Source organism: Eriocheir sinensis, chromosome 11, assembly GCF_024679095.1.
Source record: "Eriocheir sinensis breed Jianghai 21 chromosome 11, ASM2467909v1, whole genome shotgun sequence".
Taxonomy (NCBI): domain Eukaryota; kingdom Metazoa; phylum Arthropoda; class Malacostraca; order Decapoda; family Varunidae; genus Eriocheir; species Eriocheir sinensis.
The window spans coordinates 16,223,649-16,242,994 of NC_066519.1; the positions used below are offsets into that span (position 1 = coordinate 16,223,649).

General features: G+C 46.0%; 1 protein-coding gene across 1 annotated transcript in view; it reads right to left on the reverse strand.

Annotated features, from left to right (window-relative positions):
* LOC126996955 (uncharacterized) overlaps positions 1-19,346 on the reverse strand; it is a gene marked incomplete at its 5' end in the record, with an annotated part of 103,404 nt that overhangs the window by 15,633 nt on the left and 68,425 nt on the right. The window lies entirely within an intron of this gene.

Sequence of the window (19,346 nt, forward strand, 5' to 3'; positions counted from 1 at the left end):
GTCTGCTAGCCATACACTGAGCCATCCACCAAATCAGCCAGTCAGCCATCCAGTCAGTCAGTCAGCTTTTCCTCCATATACTCAGCCAGTTATTCCCTCAGCCATCTATCCATCCCGCCAGCCAGTCAATCAGCTTTCATCTAGCCATTCACTCAGCCATACAACCATTCAACCAGTCAGCCATACAGGCAACCAATCACCTGCCACCTGTACGCAATAATCTCAAAACCGGTCAGGTGTGTATTTTCGGAAACGTTAGGCAGCGCGTGTTTACTGAACCAACACATTTCCCGGCGATAAAGAAGAGTTGGCACCCTCGCAGTGTGACCTGGGGCGTGAGAGGGGCTCAGCCAATAAGGGCAATTTTCCGGCAGCGTGAGGAAAGAAGGGGAGGGGAAGGGGAAGAGGAAAGAGGCAGGCATGCAGGCAGGAGGGGAATGAAGGGACGAGAAGGAGGAACACAAATGAAGAACAAACAACAGCAGACCTGCTGGTCCTTACGAGGAGGAGGAGGCGGAGAGGCAGGATGATGCGGAAGTATTAGGTAGCTAGGCAGGGTAGGGCGAGGGGCGATTCAATGTATCCCTCGGCCAGGTATCTCCCGGCTGCAGGTGTGTGGGAGATTGAGAACAGGTGTGCAGGGGACTAAAAAACGAAAGTGTGACGGTAAGAATATGTGAGAGAAAAACTATGCTGAAGGGAAACGCACGAATGGATTTAAGTTAAAGTTAGGTTAGTTTAGGTATGATCTGAGTATTTTTTTTTTTTTTTTTTTTTTTACGTTGTTGCCTATTGCGCCGGTAGGTATCTTTCCGGTGGGGCCTGATGGTCGGCCCAACCCGTTCTGGCGCAGGCGAGTGTTTATAGTGGCGCCATCTTGCATTGGCTCATGCTGCCCCCCGGAACTCGTTCTTGATTCACTTGGACGGCTTCCTCTAGAGTCCGGGTTGATGGGTGGTCTTCAGGACAGCATGTGGGTAGTTTTAAGCCACTCGGCGGTGACTGAAAAATCCGAGTGGCAAGTATGTGGATGGGAGGACTGAGGAAAAGTTTGCAATGGACTGAGGAGAATAGCAAACGTATGTTGATAAGAATGTGCCGGACGGATTAAATAGCAAGACAGGGTAGGGGGCGTTTCCATGAATTCTTCGGGCTATAGAAGTGTGCAAAGGCGGCAGAGGTGGCAGAGTTGTGAGGTGGAAAGCTGGTAGACTGCGTAAGTAAGGAAAAGCAAGTAGATTAGGAGCAGTAAGTAGCGGGCTTTTTTTTTTCATTATTGTTTTCTTTTTTTTACGCCCTTGCACTGTCTCTGCTGTAAAAAAAAAAAAAAAAAAAAAAAAAAGGACGATGAGGCAGAACAAAAAATATGGCGAGGAAAGGTAAGGATTGATCAATGTATGCCAATGTATGCTTTTGTTGAAGTGTCAATTTTACGTTTTGTTGTTAGTGTTAAGTTTCTGTATATATCCCTGATAATATGACTTGAAAACACATAATACAGAAAAACATCCCTCGTCAACCGTAGTGTGGAAAATGTCTCGCGTAGAAATGCTTTACAATCCTTCGTGATAGGGAAATAATATGTCACTTAACAACAGCGAAAACACAGACGGGAAATAAAAACCCTCACGCACACACGCACACACACAAAAAAAAACAGAAAAAAGGAGTAAAATAAACATAAAAGATCACATTACCTCGGAAGGGTCAGGAAGCGGGGACGGCACAGGAGGGAAGAAGACGAGGAGGCGAACAGACACACGAGCAGGGACACAAAATAAAGAGAGAGAGAAAAGAAAGGAACAACTCGACGCGGCGGGAATGAGGACGGAGACGCGAGGAAAGGGAAGAAGAGTGGAAGGCGAAAAGATAAATGATTCGGAAGATCATTAAAGAGGAAAAAGGTGAACCAGGGGGGGGGGAGAGAGAGAGAGAGAGAGAGAGAGAGAGAGAGAGAGAGAGAGAGAGAGAGAGAGAGAGAGAGAGAGAGAGAGAGAGAGAGAGAGAGAGAGAGAGAGAGAGAGAGAGAGAGAGAGAGAGAGAGAGAGAGAGAGAGAGAGAGAGAGAGAGAGAGAGAGAGAGAGAGAGAGAGAGAGAGAGAGAGAGAGAGAGAGAGAGAGAGAGAGAGAGAGAGAGAGAGAGAGAGAGAGAGAGAGAGAGAGAGAGAGAGAGAGAGAGAGAGAGAGAGAGAGAGAGAGAGAGAGAGAGAGAGAGTGCGTGTGTGTGTTTGTGTTCAGGTCATCACAATTACCAGTCAAAGCAGAAATGTCACAACACTTTACCTTTTGATGACCTTTCCCTTCCCTTTTCCCTCCCTTCCTCCCTTTCTCTCCCTCCTCCTCCTCCTCCTACATTCCTCCTTTTTCCCTCCTCCCTCCCTCCTTCCTCCCTTGACATCCTTTTCCTCTTCAAATTCTACGACGTTCCTTATCACTCTAACCAGTCTTTCGGCCTCTTCTTCCCTCCATTCTTCCAACTTACACTTTAAACCCTCCTCCTCCTCCTCCTCCTCCTCCTCCTCCTCCTCCTCCCACTCCCCCTCTTTCATCCTCCTCGGGATCTTCAGATGAACCAGATATGATTTGTCTTTTGAGCTCGTAAGTCTGGGTACAAGCATGTCTAGACGAAGAAGAAGAGGAGGAGGAGGAGGAGGAGGAGGAGGAGGAGGAGGAGGAGGAGGAGGAAGAAGAAGGAAAAGGAAATAGGGTGGAGGAAATGAAAGTGGGTCAGTAACACGAGGAAGAATAAAAGAAATGCGACGTAAGCACGAGAGAGAGAGAGAGAGAGAGAGAGAGAGAGAGAGAGAGAGAGAGAGAGAGAGAGAGAGAGAGAGAGAGAGAGAGAGAGAGAGAGAGAGAGAGAGAGAGAAACCCACAATCGGGGGGTTGGGGGTGAGCTAAGGCCTTGGGGTGAGCGGCGGTGGTTCAACCAAGATAAACAACTTCAGCAAGGGACTCCGAGCGCCGCCAGAAGGGACGCCGGAGCCTCAGCACGTCCAAGTCATATGTTTCCCCTCCTTGCGGTCAAACAGGAGTGTGCAGCGACCACCTCACCCGGCAACGACCCTCAGAGGAGCCCTTAGTGTACGTTGCTGTGTTATGTGGCGAGGGAAGTGTACAGGAGAAGGAGATAGAAAGGGAGAGAAGGGAGAGTTAGGGTCGAGGCAGAGACAAGAGAAAGGAAACGAGGCACTGAGGAGCACTTCTTCGCTTTGTCGTTGTGGTGTAGAGAAGGGGAAGAGAAAGGGGACAAGACGCATTGGTAAAGGAGACAGGATAAAGGAAACGACCCAAAGAAGAACACTTAAATATCACGTTAGGTTAGAAAGGAAATGTGAAAGGTGAGGAAAAAAATGGGAAGAAGAGGGACAAGACTGGTTGGGATAGAAAGGCAGGATAAGAACATAAGCAAGATAAAAGAAGGGACAAACAGAATAACACTTAGATACCATACTGAGTTAGAGAGGAAGGAAAGCGTGAATGAATAGGAAGAATGGGATAAAGAGGGCAAGATAGGCTCAGGAAATACGGGACAGCTTTCAAACGTCTAATAGGTTGTGAAAGCAAGGGAAGGGTAGAGAAGATAATGGGAAGATACGAACGAGAAGGAAAAGTGTAGAAAGATAAGAGAGAGAAAGGGTTAGGATTGTAAAGGTATGTTCAAGGTACGAATAGGGAGGAAAAAGCAAGGTCGAAGGTAACGTAATGAAAGTAAGGGAAGAGTATAGAGGATAAAGGGAAGATATGGGCGAGAAGGGGAAGGAAATAAGAGCAGGGAAGAAGGTAAATGAAACAGCACGAATACTGGAATAGGAATCAGATGAACAAAGAAAAGGAAACGAGAGGTAATGAAAAAGGAAAGGCAAAAGGCAGAGAAAATGTGGTAGACTCGTAAAAGAAGAAACCAAATAAAAGGAGGGAGGGATAAGAAGGTTGCAAAGGGGAAAATGACAAGGAAAAGGAAAGCAGGAGGCAGAGAAAATACGATAGACACGTAAGAGAAGAAACCAAATAAAAGGAGGGAGGGATAAGAAGGTTGCAAAGGGGAAAATGACAAGGACAGAGTAGTTGAAGTAGTTGAAAAAGGAAAGCAGGAGGCAGAGAAAATACGATAGACACGTAAGAGAAGAAACCAAAATACAAGGTGGGAAGAAGGAGGGACAGTGACAAGGGACAGGAACAGCGAGGGAGAGAGGGAGAGAGGGAGGGAGCAGAAAGAGATGTAGGGAGACTAAGAGTGTGTCAGCACGGACCATATACGCCGTGAAGTATTCTAAAGAAGTTTGAGGGAGAAACGCTGCGCCCAACCCGACACTGAGGAAATGGTGGAAGGGAAATGAAAAATCGTACCCCATTTCAGACTATAAAGCAAGTGGTACCCTCGATGACACGAAAGGGAAAGAGAATTATTGGAAGAGAAAGGAGGAGGACGAGGAGGAGGGGAACAGGAGAAGGGGAAATGAAAGAATGGTTTGGATGAGAAGGGGAGAAAGGCAATGAAGCGGGTGTGAGAGACAGAGATGGAAGGAATGAAGGGGAGGGAGTGAAAGGAATGGAAGAGGAGGGGAAACAAAAGAGAGTAGGCTCGTGCGTACGTTGAGGGAAGGGAGGAAAGGATCAAGGAACGGATTAATAGATTAGGGGAGGAATAAAAAAGAGGGAGAGAGAAAAGAGAGAAAATGAAAAATGGTGAAAGAGGAAAAGGGGAAAAATTTAATAAAGCTTATGACGAATGGCTTCACGTGAATGTGCGAGAGGAAATTGAAGGGAATGGAAAAAAGGAGAGAGAGAACGGGAATCACAAGAGGATGCAAATTGCGAAGAGGTGATAAAATAAAACGAAAAAAAAAGGTGGTGTATGAGGGAGAGGAAGTAACAAAAGAGAACGGCACAATAGAACAGATGATTGACATACAGAATTTCACGGGGCGACGAGAAAGCAAAATAAATAAATAAATAAATAAATAAATAAAATAAATAAATAAATAACAAAATAAAATAAAATAGACGGAAAAATGAGAAAAAAAGAGAAAAGTGTAAAAGAAAATGAAGACACAAGAAAAAAAAGGAGATGAAAATAGGCAACAGAAACACAATTTTACCTCCACGTTTAAAGAGAGAGAGAGAGAGCGAGAAGGGGAAGTAAAAGAGGAAGAAGAGAGGAAGGAGGGAAGAGGGGAGGGAGAAGATAATGGTGATAAATGAGGAAGTGGCCAAAAAAAAAAAAAAAGGGAAAAAGAGGGACATGAAAAGACAAGAACTAGGCGACATGACATTAATCTCTCTCTCTCCCCCACCCCGGCTCTCCCTGCACCAACACAACCATCCCGAGGCAAGTTTTACTAATTAATTTCCGTTCCATGAAAGGCAAGGAAACTTCAAATGCATTTTTAACCGCTGAATCGAGGTAATGAGCAATAATGTTCATCTTTGACACTCACGAGCGAAGTGGAAGAGTATATTTGACATGAAAAACTCACCTCCTGATAATATTCTCTCGGCTATGATTAACGTTTGAAGTCATAATAATAGTATTGTTGTTTGGGATTGAAAAGAAAGAGCTATAACCACCGTTGTCAGATTATCGAACTCAAAGCCTCGTATTTACCGGTTTCTGAGCCATAGCTATTGCCAAAAAACACCGATAATTAACCATTTTAACGATAACTGTATTTGAAGGCAGTTATTGGGGTCGAGGAGGCAAACATAGGAGGCTGAGTACGATAATCTGGCAACGTTGGGTATAACTAGATATTGTCACAGTGATCGCTTGTATTCTTACGGCAAAGTGTATGGAGTGAGGAATTACACAAACACAAGTAAATAATGATTCTGTTTGTGTGAGTGAATGAAAAAATAATAACATAACCGTAAGGAAGAATTTATCAGAGTGAACAGAAGCGTTTGGAGATGTATGTTATAACTACATGAACAGAGATAGTTAGTCCATAAACTCAAAGATCTGATAACGTTTGTAGGCGGATGCAAAAACAGATACCGTAGCAAAGGTATGTGTATTAACCACTAAGATTCAAAGCATTCTGTTGGGAAATACGAATATATATGTGTATTGCGATAAAGAAAATACACTTCGTCAGGAATCTAATAAGGATGAAAAGAATGAAAAATGAAAACGATAGATAAAAAATAAAAGCAAACAGCGAGATGAAGAGCTAATCAAAGTGAACGAAAGCACCTCTGTGTATATGTATTACAATAAGGAATACAGAGTTAGGGAGTGCATAAAAGTAAATAATAATGATGAAGAACACATACCATCCACTAACACACACATAAAACCGCCTCGACGAAGACTAGATCAAAGCGTATGCAGGCGTATGTGTGTATCAAGGCGGGGAGAGTGCATCGGGCTGGGAGCTACAGTGAGTCAAGCTGAGTGATGAAAAATGTCTCGTCCGCCGGAATACATAATAAGAGGGAGGTTAGGGGGGCGTCTGGGGGGCTGGCGGGGGGCTGTGATGAACGATGTGTCTATGTGGGGCCTGGACACGCCGGCGGGGGGCTGATGACAATGGCTGGCTGGGGGGGTTGGCTGGGAGGAAGGCTTACTGACTGGGTGGCTGGATGACTGACTGAGTGTGTAGGTAGCTAACTGACTGGCTGACGGGGTGGTTGGCTGACGGGATGGTTGGCTGACGGGATGGTTGGTTGACTGGGTGGTGGCTGACTGGCTGGCTGACTGACTGGGTGAGTGGCTGGATGGGTGACTGTCTGGCCGGGTGGTTGACTGAGTGGTGGCTGACTGGCTAGCAGACTCCGTGACTGGCTGGCTGACTGACTGGGTGGGTGGCTGGATGGCTGACTGTCTGGCTGAGTGGGTGGTTGATTGGCTGAGTGGATGGTTGGCTGACTGTCTGGATGATTGGTTGGCTGACTGAGTGACTGACTGGCTGATTGGATGATTGGAAGGTTGGGTGGCTGAGTAACTGACTGGGTAGGTGGCTGACTGGCTGACTGACTGACTCGGTGACTGGCTCGCTAACTGTTTGGCTGGCTGGTATAGGCGGGCGCTCAGACATACACTCAAATAAATGACTGCCATGTATTATTATTATCTTCACAAAGGGGAGGCGGCGGGTGACGTGGACGCCGGTGTTCGTGAGTGAGTCCGGTGAGGGAGTGCTGAGGTGCGTGCCTGGGCCTTGCTTCTTTGTGCCGCACGGAAAGGAGAGGAAATGAATTGCCCGATGGATTCACGTACTTGCCTGTTTATGTTGTTATGACGGATGGGCGAGGTGAGGTTTGCGAGGGGAAGGGAGAATGGAAAGGGAAGATAGGGAAGGCAATATGTAGGGAGAAAAGGGAAAAATAAGTGATAAGAAAGGGTGAAGGAGTTTGAGAAAGAGGAAAGGAATGATTGGAAAAACAGACACTACGAAGGTAAATATAGAGACTTAACGATATGAATAAATAGAAAGAGTTATATCATTAAGAAAGACTAGAATTAAGAGGCAGTAGATGGGTTAATGTAGGCTCGATATTGATGTAAAATACTTGAGAAAAGGTCCAGGTTCTTCTTAACCCAAATGTTCCTAGCGGTCGACTTCTCAACCACATTATATAATATCATTTATATGTCTTTTTGTTGCTAATTTGAATTTTTTGCCGAGCTTTCAGGTGATACGATCAATCTCAGGACCGTTTAGAATAGTTTGTTGCTTTTCTCGTCCTCTCTTGAAGGAACGAGCTAACAGAAAACAGCATCAGACACAAGTGCATTTTGAGATGGCGTCTACACATAACACCAGGTAAAGATCAATGTTGTATTTCTCTAATATAAAAAGAAAGGAATAAATTAATAAAAAGAGGGAAAACAATAATAAAAACTGGGTAAATTTATGTAAGTATGGATTTTCTTTCCCGGAAGTTGCCAGACAAATACAAAATGAAGAATTGAAAGGAATATTCGTGTAATTTAATCGTCTTCTTTGTGTATTTCTTCCCAATTATACTACAGAAAACCCCCTCTAAGGCACCTATCCATTCTGTCCGTGCTGCGCCCCATTAAAAAGCATAAAAAGAGGGAGAGAAAAACGGGAGGTGAATAAGGGAATAAAAAAGTGTGCATACGAATGTGACAAAGGACTTTTTTTTAGCCACTCCTATGGAAAGAGGCGCTGACGCTGCCCCTCCTCGCCCAATGCTCCCATAATGCTGAGTTCAGGAGTTCCATTTTTTATTTCTCTCTCTCTCTCTCTTAGCTAAACGTAGAAAGGGTGAAGAGAGAGAGAGAGAGAGAGAGAGAGAGAGAGAGAGAGAGAGAGAGAGAGAGAGAGAGAGAGAGAGAGAGAGAGAGAGAGAGAGAGAGAGAGAGAGAGAGAGAGAGAGAGAGAGAGAGAGAGAATGACTACCAATTCTTTGTAATTTATTAAACTAAACGTATATATATATATATATATATATATATATATATATATATATATATATATATATATATATATATTTTAGTTAACATCTAGTCTATCTAACAATCAACTTGCCCATCTATGTATTTATCTATTTATAAGCATACCCTTTCATCTATATATCTATCTATGTATTTATCAATCTATCTGTCTGTCTTTCTATCTCTCTGTCTGTCTGTCTGTCTATCTATCGCCATTTTTGGGATTGAAGTGTATCAGAAAGTTTCCATTATTTATATCGACTCCAATCTTGTTACCTCCTCCCCTTTTTCCTCCTCGTCGCTACACTCCCCCTTTTATTCCAATTCTTCTGCTTCCCTTTTTCCTTTTGCTCTCACCCTTCTCCTCACCCTTCCTCTTCCTTTACCTTTTTCCTTATCCTCCTCCTATTTTTTTTCTCCCTCTCGTGCAGGTCTACTCTCTTCTTTTTTTTTTCTTCAACTTTCTACATTTTTTTCGTGTCTCTCTCTCTCCCACGAGGTCTTCTTTCTTTCCTCCTTATCTTTGTTTTCCTTCGTCGGTCTCAATATCATTCATTTTCCCTATCTCCTCCATCTGTACCTTTCCTTGCCTATCTATCTACTCTTTCTTTACCTCCTTTATTCATATTTCTTCCCTACCTTCCCCTTTATCTTCTTTCTACTTCATCTTCTCTGCCTATTCAATCCCTTCTTTCCCCTTTCTTAATCTCTATCTCCTCCACCTGTACCTTTCCTCACCTCCCTACCTACTTCTTCTTCTCCTTCTTTACTCATCTTTCTTCCTTACTTCCCCTTTTTCTTCTTTCTCCTCCATCTTTTCTGTTTTTCCAATCATTCCTTTCCCCTTTCTCAAACTCCTACATCCTTCTTCATCACTCATTTTTCCCTTCTCTCCCTACATATTGCCTTCCCTATCTTCCCTTTCCATTCTCCCTTCCCCCTCGCAAACCCCTCTGTTCTTCCTAAATCCACAGGCATCTGACCCTTACACAATCTTCTCCCTTCCCTCCCTCACACACACACACACACACACACACACACACACACACACACACGACCCTTCTTTGTTTTCTCCCTCCTGGACCAGTTCGGGCACTAAGGTCGCCCTGTGAATATCAAGTGAGCCACCTTCAGTTTCAATGGGCCTCACAATCGCTATGATAACAGGTGGAGAAGCGTGTCTTAATTCAATATCGCGGAGGGGAAAGGAGAAAGAGTGAGGAGGAGGAGGAGAAGGAGGCAGGGGAACACAGAGTGGGACAGGGGAGAGGATGGGGGTCAAAGGGCATAGAGAAGGGAAGGGATGAAGTGAGGGGAAGGGAGAGATGGGAAAGAGTGAGAAGGAAGAGGAGGAAGATAAAGCAGGAGGGGAAGAGGAAGAAACGGAAAAGGAGGTAAGAAGAGAGGAGGACAGGGGAGATGGTAGGGGTCAAAGGTTAAAGAGAGGGAAAGGAGAGAGGAGATGGAAGAGAGAAAGAAGGAAGAGGAGGAGAAGGAAACAAGAGAGGAGGAGAAAGGGGGGTAAGGAGAGAAGGATAGGGATGAAGTTAGGGATCGAAGGTTAAAGAGAAAGGAAAAGAAGAGAAGATTAGAAGAGGGAAAGGAACGTCAGAGGAGAGGATGCTCATATGGAAGAAGAGACGAGGAGGGAAAAAAAGAAGAGCAAAGGGCACTAGAGGAAATAACGGCCAAAGGAGGGAAGAACGAACGGAGGGAGAGAAAAGAAGGGGAGGAAAGATGGCATAGAGGAGGGAAGAGAAAGTGTCGAGAAAGTATATGAAAAAAAAAAAAAAACATTCGTGTGTGTGTGTGTGTGTGTGTGTGTGTGTAAACGTACCCATAAAGCAAATACCTAGAAAACTATACAATCACTTCCACAAATCATTACTAAGACACTAAATTGGCATAATTAGTACACGTGAACACCTGAACAACACAAATCAAAGCCACTAATTACTTACCTGTGCCCATTATTATTACCTGACCTGCACCAAGGAAACAATTCATAAACCATTACCTGTGCCATCAATTAACCTGCGAATACCTGGCAGTCCATCTATTATATATCACCTGCATTTACTTGTCTGTTTTACCTTTCCTTGTATCTATCTATCAGTCTAACTCTCTATCTATCTGTCTATCTATTATTTAATATCTCTGTCGGTCTATCTGTTTGCTTATCTGTCTGTCTATTTGTGTCTGGATGAGAGGACAAAGCGAGGGATGAGCGAAGCCTGAGATGTAAAAATTCATTGATGAGGAAAGTGAGGACAGAAGGGAAAGGGAGAGGGAGAGGGCGAGGGCGAGGGAGAGAGGGAAGAGGAGGAGGATGAGGGAACTGCTCTGAAACTCGAAACAGTCAATCCTTCGGCGTCCTTTGTAGGAGTTCCCTAATACTCAATTACAACCGAGGGAACAGACAGTGACCTCCATGCAGTGATGATCGACAAGAGAGAGAGAGAGAGAGAGAGAGAGAGAGAGAGAGAGAGAGAGAGAGAGAGAGAGAGAGAGAGAGAGAGAGAGAGAGAGAGAGAGAGAGAGAGAGAGAGAGAGATAGAGAGAGAGAGAGAGAGAGAGAGAGAGAGAGAGAGAGAGAGATATATATATATAGATATATATATAAAAATATATATATATATATAAATATATATATTGATATATATATATATATTTTTTTTTTTTGTTAGTTATTGTTGTTGCTGATGTTTTTGTTGTTGTTTTTACTGTATTATCAAATATATTATCATTCTTCTTCTTCTTCTTCTTCTACTAACTTTTTTTTTCGTTTCCATTTTCATATTCGTTTTCTTTTTCTTTTTTTATTTCTCTTCTTTTTTTCTTCTTCTTTTTACTATTATTATTATTATCTTCATCTACCAATTAGTATCTCCGTGGTTATTATTTACTACCTTCTTCTTCTTCCGATTATTATTACCTTCTTCCTATTATTGCCACCATCACCACCATCATCACCCTCACCCCTCTTCACCTGGCTCTCTCGGGGGGGCGGACGGACAGGTTGACGCCGCCGTGACTGGAGCACAAGGCGGCGGGAGTCTTTGTCATCGGTGTAACGCTCGTGCGACCACCTCCTCCACGTCTCCACGGAAACCCACACGACCGAAACGTCCCTCAGACCTCCCTTTTGTTATCTTTATCCTTTTTACTTTCTTTTATATTTTTCTCTATAGGAGCCGCGTGTGCAAATATGGCGGAGGGCTGTGGACCGGACTGCAGACTTTTTTATTGTTTTCGTTTTTTTCTGTTAATATTTTTTGGGGAAGAAAAGTGACAAGAACCGGAAGCCATGGTGTGTGTGTGTGTGTGTGTGTGTGTGTGTGTGTGTGTGTGTGTGTGTGTGTGTGTGTGTGTGTGTGTGTGTGTGTGTGTGTGTGTGTGTGTGTGTGTGTGTGTGTGTTAGAAGAAAAAAAGTAATAATGACCACGAAGCAGATAATAATTGTTAGAAGACGAAGAAGATAATAATAATAGTAAAAAGAAGAAGAAAAAAAGAGAAATAAGAAGAAAACGAAAACGAATATAAAAATGGAAACGAAAATTGTGTTTAAAGCCCACGTGCTCTTGTTCATGATAAGAAAAAAAAAATGCACAACGTAACAGTGAGATCTCGAAGGCATATCTTCATAAAATCGTAAGCTACATAACTTTTTTTGTATTCACGTTCCTGTATCAAGATTTACCGTGATTCCAAGTTCAATACATTAAGTTTATGGAGAAGAATACAACATACACCATTCCCTTTTTTTCTTTTTTTCGGCCTCGTAAACTCCAGGCAGAGAGCAGAAGCACGTTCGCAGAAAAGAAAAAAAAATCACATAATTCCCTGAACCGCTTGCGTTGTTTAATGACTTGTTGAACAGTAACATTGTGCGTGTAAACCATGAATACATTGCCGTAATGAATCAGCCGCTCGTAGAAAGGATACAAAGAGAGAAAACAGAGCCGGTAATTCTTCCACGCCAACACAAGACTCAGAACGCAACGGCAATGTGAAAACAGGGTCGAGCGGGCGCTATTCCGGTCGAGGAACAAGCTGTAGCGCACATTTCCCTTGTTATCGGAGCACTCCAAAGGCCTGCCCGACACAAAAGCCTTGGAAGCATAACAAAAGGGTCGCAGCCACCCCGGACGAGGCGGCTTAAAAACGAAAATTGCAACTTGGCGAAACAGGGAATCTAGAAATCAGGAATCTGGGTTTAAAAATGTTTACGCTCGGAACCGCTGTATTGCCGAAGAGAGAGAGAGAGAGAGAGAGAGAGAGAGAGAGAGAGAGAGAGAGAGAGAGAGAGAGAGAGAGAGAGAGAGAGAGAGAGAGAGAGAGAGAGAGAGAGAGAGAGAGAGAGAGAGAGAGAGAGAGAGAGAGAGAGAGAGAGAGAGAGAGAGAGAGAGAGAGAGAGAGAGAGAGAGAGAGAGAGAGAGAGAGAGAGAGAGAGAGAGAGAGAGAGAGAGAGAGAGAGAGAGAGAATAATTACTCTTCATTCAGCCATTCAACGGATGCTGCAACACAGGATAGATGTTCGGGTAAATACTGATACATAGGAAAGGGGAAACATGCCGAATTTTGTATGATAGATTGGGAGTATGTATGACTGTAATAGATTGGGATTACGTGTGAATGTATGATAGATTGGGATATGTATGAGTATTTGATAGATTGGGATATGTATAAATGTAGAATAGATTGGGATCATGTGTGACTGTATGATCGATTGGAGTATGTATAACTGTGATAGATTGGGATTACGTGTTAATGTATGATAGATTGGGATATGTATAAGTGTATGATAGAGTGAGATTATTACACTCAACTTCCTATGGGTTTAAAATAGTATAACAAAATGTACGAAAACTTCAAAATCTAATCTATTCTTGTTCTTTATCACATTCTAGCATTCATTACTTCATTATTTTCTTCCTTCGTTTCATCCCACGTCTCCATTCTCTTCCTAACTTCTAAAGATATAACATAATAAGTTTGTTAGGTTCCAATTCTGAATCTTCAATCTCTTTCTCTTTCGGCCACCTCTTTTGATTCTTTTTTTAGGAGCAGCGAGTAGCGGGCTTTTTTTATTATTGTTTCCTTTTTTGTATGCCCTTGAGCTGTCTCCTTTGTTGTAAAAAAAAAAAAAAGACCACATTTGCACACGAATCTATCACACACAAGAAGGAAAAAAAAGACAACTTCGAAACGGTAATTGAAGAGCGTAAGGCCGTCAGCTTTGGTACTTCCGGTTAGTCACAAATCATGAACGCGAAGCCTTTGCTGTGCACCGGAAACCACGCGTTCGATACCCAGCGATTTACCGCCATGATCCAGTCCATGAAGCCCTTTAGTTCCCCTTCCTGTCCCCTGCCGGCTCTCCTCGCTTCCCTTCCCCTTACTCATCCCTCGCCTGTCATCCTCGTCTCCCCTCTTCTTCTCCCCTTTGTCATCTTCGTTTCACATCTCCCACCTTCCTCTTCCTCTTCCCTTCCTCTCCCCCTGACCTCCTGGGTACTCGTTTCCCCTTCTGTGTCATCTTCGTTTCCCCTCTTCTTCCCCATTCTCCTCTCCTTGTCATCTTCGTATCACTTCTCCCACCTTCCTCTTCCTCTTCCCCTCTCCTTTCCCTGACCTCCTCGCTCTTCGCTTCCCCTTCTGTGTCATCCTCCTCTCCCCACTTCTTCCTCATTCTCATCTCATTGTCATCTTCGTATCACTTCACCCACCTTCCCTTCCTCTCCCCCTGACCTCCTGGCTACTCGTTTCCTCGTCTGTGTCATCCCTCGCCTCCCCTCACCATCCTCCCCTTTCATCTTTTTGCTCATCCCCTCGCCTGTTGCCCTTCCCCTTATATCATCCTCACTCTGCCCTTTCTTCCCCAACCCCTCGTATCACTTTCCCCTTCCTCTCCTCACCCCTCATCCTCCTCATCCATTTCCCCCCTCCCTTTGCTTTCCGTCTTCCGTGTCCCTGCCAGGCTCTCCCCCCCTGTCCCCTTCCAAGCCGTGTCTCTCCGCCTCGCTCCCCTTCGGCTTCCACCATTCCTCTCAACCCTCACCCCGTTCAGCCTGGCTCGTCATCTGCTCCTCGGTGATGTATTTCCTGCCAACATATGTTCACAGTTTGGTTCTTCCTGTCACGAACGCATCCTGGTCAACGCGCGCGCACACACACACACACACACACACACACACTACAGAACGCCTGGCTGATTATCGATTTTGTGCCCTGAGTGGTATATCAAATCAACCTATTACATAATGTCTAAACGTATATAATATAGTTAACCCTTTATCTAACCTATTCTTTATCTCATTCTAACATCCACTTCTTCATCTTTCCCTTCTCTTCCGATCTTTTCCTAGCTTCCTTCCTATCAATATTCCTCCACTCGGCGGTTTCTCCTCATGCCTTCTTCTCTCTCATTTCCCTTCGTTCACAACCTCCATTTCACGCAATTTAAACCTCCCCCGGGATAGGCCAGTCAATCTATTATCTGCTGTCACCCTCCTGCCTTTCCCGCGCCCACTTCTTCCTCTCCCCTCGTGCTGCCAATCTTTCTTCTCGGCTCAAGAACTCCCTCACTCACTCCGCTCGCTTCCAGCCTCAGAAATGCAAGCGAGGAAAGCCACTTCGCAGTTCAGTTTTCTCCCTCGCTGTCGCCGCCACCGCCCCCACCCTTCCGTCTCAGCTGATGCCCTGCACTCGCGAGGCACGTGTGTCATGGACTTAAAGGTTTTCGTGTGTAGGAAGTGTACCTGTCAGAAGGATTGAGAGGGAGAGGGATGATAGTGTGCCTGTGTGTGTGTGTGTGTGTGTGTGTGTGTGTGTGTGTGTGTGTGTGTGTGTGTGTGTGTGTGTGTGTGAATGACTGAGTGAGCGAGTGAATGAAGAGAGGAGGGAAAAGAGAGAAAAGGAGAGGAGAGAGAAGAGGAGAAGCAACACAACGGCAAACTTTTAAGACCAAAGGAGGGAAAAAAAAACGAGAGAGAGAGAGAGAGAGAGAGAGAGAGAGAGAGAGAGAGAGAGAGAGAGAGAGAGAGAGAGAGAGAGAGAGAGAGAGAGAGAGAGAGAGAGAGAGAGAGAGAGAGAGAGAGAGAGACAAACAAACAAACAAACAGAAAGACAGAAAGACAAACACACTTCACCCGTATAACATTTCGAACAACAACAAAAAAACAAGACAATTGAAAGAAGATAGATACAAGCCAAGATAAGGCCGAAAAACAACCTACGAAACGAACTTCACAAAGGAAATGCTAACCCCACCACGGAAGGGAATGTGAAGGTTACGACGATTGCTTGACATGACGAGTGGTTTGACGCGACTCTGGCCGGACGAGAGGCGGCGGAACGCATCAGGGACCCGTGTCACTTATAAAGGGAAATGAGGTGAAACGAAGCGCTGACTGGTTTTATGACAGACGAACCGGAGAAGAAAAGCCCCCATCCCCCCCACCCCCAAAAAGTAACGCTGGTAATGCAAATCTTCATCCGTTTTCCCTTCTGAATGAATATACTGCTACATGGTTAGTCTTTTTAGGTAGGGAGGAAAGGGGATAGGTAGGAAGAAAAAAAAGTGAGTAGATAGGTAGAAAAGTGTACATATAGGACGGAAAGGGAGTAGATAGGAAGACAAGTGAGAAAGTAGGAAGGTCGCGAGGAATTTTGACCAACATTGGTTTTCATTAGAGATTGTCGCTCGATCATCTTGGCAATTTTTTTTTTTCTCTCTCTCTCTCTCTCTCTCGTTCCTGCAGGATATCTAGGGAGTTAAGTCGCTTCCTACGGGTGTAGCCTTGCAGCTCGGGAGATTTGTTCTGCAAGTTTTACAATTCTGTGAAAGCTGCATAAGTTTTCGAATGACTTTCATCTTTTCCGACTCCACGTTTATTTCATTTACCCGTCTTACGAGTTCTCTCTCTCTCTCTCTCTCTCTCTCTTTTTTGAGGCGTTCCCGGAAGAGAGACGAACCCTTCTATGCCACTCATTAAGAACCAGGGAATTATATAGTTTGCCTTTTAACATTTCTGTGTAATTTAAGCAACGAGAAATAAGAACATAAGAACATAAGAACATAAGGAGTCTGTAAGAGGCCGGTAGTTTTATACAAGGCAGTTCCTGTAAGTATAACCCCACCTAACTTCATTGTCCATGAACTCATCTAACCTCTTTTCGAATGTATCTATGGTACTGACGCTCACAAAATGACTGCCAAGTCTGTTCCACTCACTCACCACTCTATTCGACCAGTTCTTGCTTGTGTCCTTGTTGACTCTGAACTTGTTCAATTTAAACCCATTGCTACGTGTCCTGCCGGCTCTCATACCACCAAAACCTTAATAATATTATATTCATTAGTGTTCTCATATATATATATATAAATATATATATATATATATATATATATATATATATATATATATATATATATATATATATATATATATATATATATATATATATATATATAGATATAGATATAGATATAGATATAGATATAGATATAGATATAGATAGATAGATAGATAGATAGATAGATAGAAAGATAGATAGATAGATAGATATAGATATAGATATAGATAGAGAGAGAGAGAGAGAGAGACTAGGAGTAGTGGAGTACTAGAGAAATGTAAGAAAAACAGCCCCTTGAGCCAGCCCGGTGATGAGTAACGTAATGCAAAGCGTCCGGGGCGTGGCTGAGGAGGTGAGCTGCCAGGAGAAGGACAGGACCAGTGAAGCAGCGCGCCGCCCGCCCGGTGATGAGTGAAGGCCGTGTGTTCTTAGCGCAGATAGGCGTCGAGGATCAGGAGGCAGTACACGACGAGGTCCAGCACTTCCAGGCCCTCCAGTACGGCGTGCCACCAGGGCCTCCTCGGCCCCGGGGGCGACGCCTCCTGGGCACTCTGCACTGGCTCCACTGACTCCTCGTCGGGCACCGCGTCGGCAGCCTTGGCACCGGCTGGCGTGTTCCCTTCGTCCGACACAGGCTCAAACACAGGCTGGTGAAGATCGAGGTAGAGTGCCAGGCACGATGACTCTCCCAAGTCAATTTCTGGCACAGCCGAGTCCTGGGCACTGACCGGTGTCTCCCCTTCGACAGGCGCAGGCTCAGTCTGGTGACGGTCGTGGAAGAGTGCCAGGGACGACGACTCCCCCAAGTCAACCTCTGGCACTACCGAGTCCTGGGCACTGGCTGAAGGGTCCCCGCAATGTACGCCTGGCACTGTAATGTCCTGGGCACTGGGCCGCGGGACCCCCACGTGAGGCTCCGTCGTGTGAAGGTACAGTGCCAGAGAAGAGAACTCCCCCAAGTCCACCTCTGGCACTGCCTCGCGGGCCTCGGCACTGGGTGGTGGGTCCCCGCAGCAGGCTTCTGGCTCTGTGGTGTTCTGGGCACTGGTGGCTGGCGGGACCCCTTGGTGCAGCTCTGGCCCAACCTGGTGAAGGTAGAGTGCCAGGGTCGATGGATCCCCTAAGTCGACCTCTGGCATTGCCACGTCCTGGGCACTGGCCGAGGGATCCCCGCAGTGCACTGCTGGCACTGTATACTCATGAACAGTAAATGTTGGTGTCCTCAGGACTGGCTGAGGCACCGCCGCAAAGGCCGAGGCACTGACCTCGTCCGCCTTATCCGCCGGGACAGGGTCGTGCCATCCCTGGCCCTGGCCAAGCTCCTGTTGCCCAGGGTTGGCCGGCGCGCCGCAGCCACCCTCGCGGGGGCCGAGGCACGCAGTTTCCCCCTGGCCCACGAGCTCCCATTCACCGCCGCCGCGGCTGTGGAGCCGCCCGTTACACGCCCACGGCCTGGCGTACCTGGACCGTGTGAAGGACAGGGTGGCGACGCAGTCCTCGTCGCCTGCCAGGGTGAAGAGGAGGAGGGCCGCGTCTCCGGCCACGGTCTCCTCCAGCATTCCCAGCAGGCGGGCGAGGGGCATGGTGGCCGCGTAGACGGCCTCCCCTCGGCGGGAGCACTTAACCCTGATGGCGGTGTTGGGGTCCTCGTGGTGGAGCCCGACCAGGGGCAGGTGCTGCAGCTCCCTGCCCCGGCACACCTGCACCCCCTGGGTGCAAACCCACCCCCGGCGGGGGAAGGTGAACCGCGCAAGGCGGCGCCTCCCCCGCCCCCAGCAGCGTGAGGCGCTGCACGACAAAGAGAGGGCGTCCACGCTGGGGACCCCGGCCCCCAGCGACGCCTCGGCGTGGATCTTCAGGGAGGAAGTCTTGTTGCCCATCGAGTTTGTCTGTATGTGTGTGTACAGTGCTTGGCTGTACTGTGAAATTAAAAACATGGGTCGGGGAGGAAAGTGACGGTTACCGTCAAGGGGGCTGGTGGCTGCGGGGCCAGCGTCTGCCCCTTTCTTCCCCTTCCCCACCACCCTGTGACACCCGGTCCCTTTTATCCCTCCCTGTACTGCATTTTCCCGCTTTTTCCCCTCCCCCGCCCCTCCCCCGTCACCTCAGCCCGGTCGGAGAGGAAACGAGGGAATTTTCACACTTTCCTTCGTCTCGCTCCATTTTACTTGCATGAAAAGGAAGAGGAGGAGGAGGAGGAGGAGTTGAAAGGGAAGGAGGAGGAGGAAGGGGAGGAGAAGGAGGAGGAGGAAACGTAGAACACATGGAAATGGTAAAAATCAACAGGAGCAGGAAACCGTACATCACCCATTCCACCTTAAAAACAAGCACTAAGAATATAAAGGGAAGCCAAACAGCAAGGGAGGCCACACACCGCCTTGCTTTGCCTCGACCACCTGAAAACCACCTGAAAGAGAATCGACGCTAGGCGGAATTCCAGCAAGCAAACAAAAGCATCCAGGAAATCCAGCACCGAGAACGAAGGAAAAAATGTGCATTCTAAACCAACCTGAAAAAAGAGAACATACAAAACTCGGGCAAGTGATTCATTAATCCATAGACCCGGAGGCAAATAAAGAGGC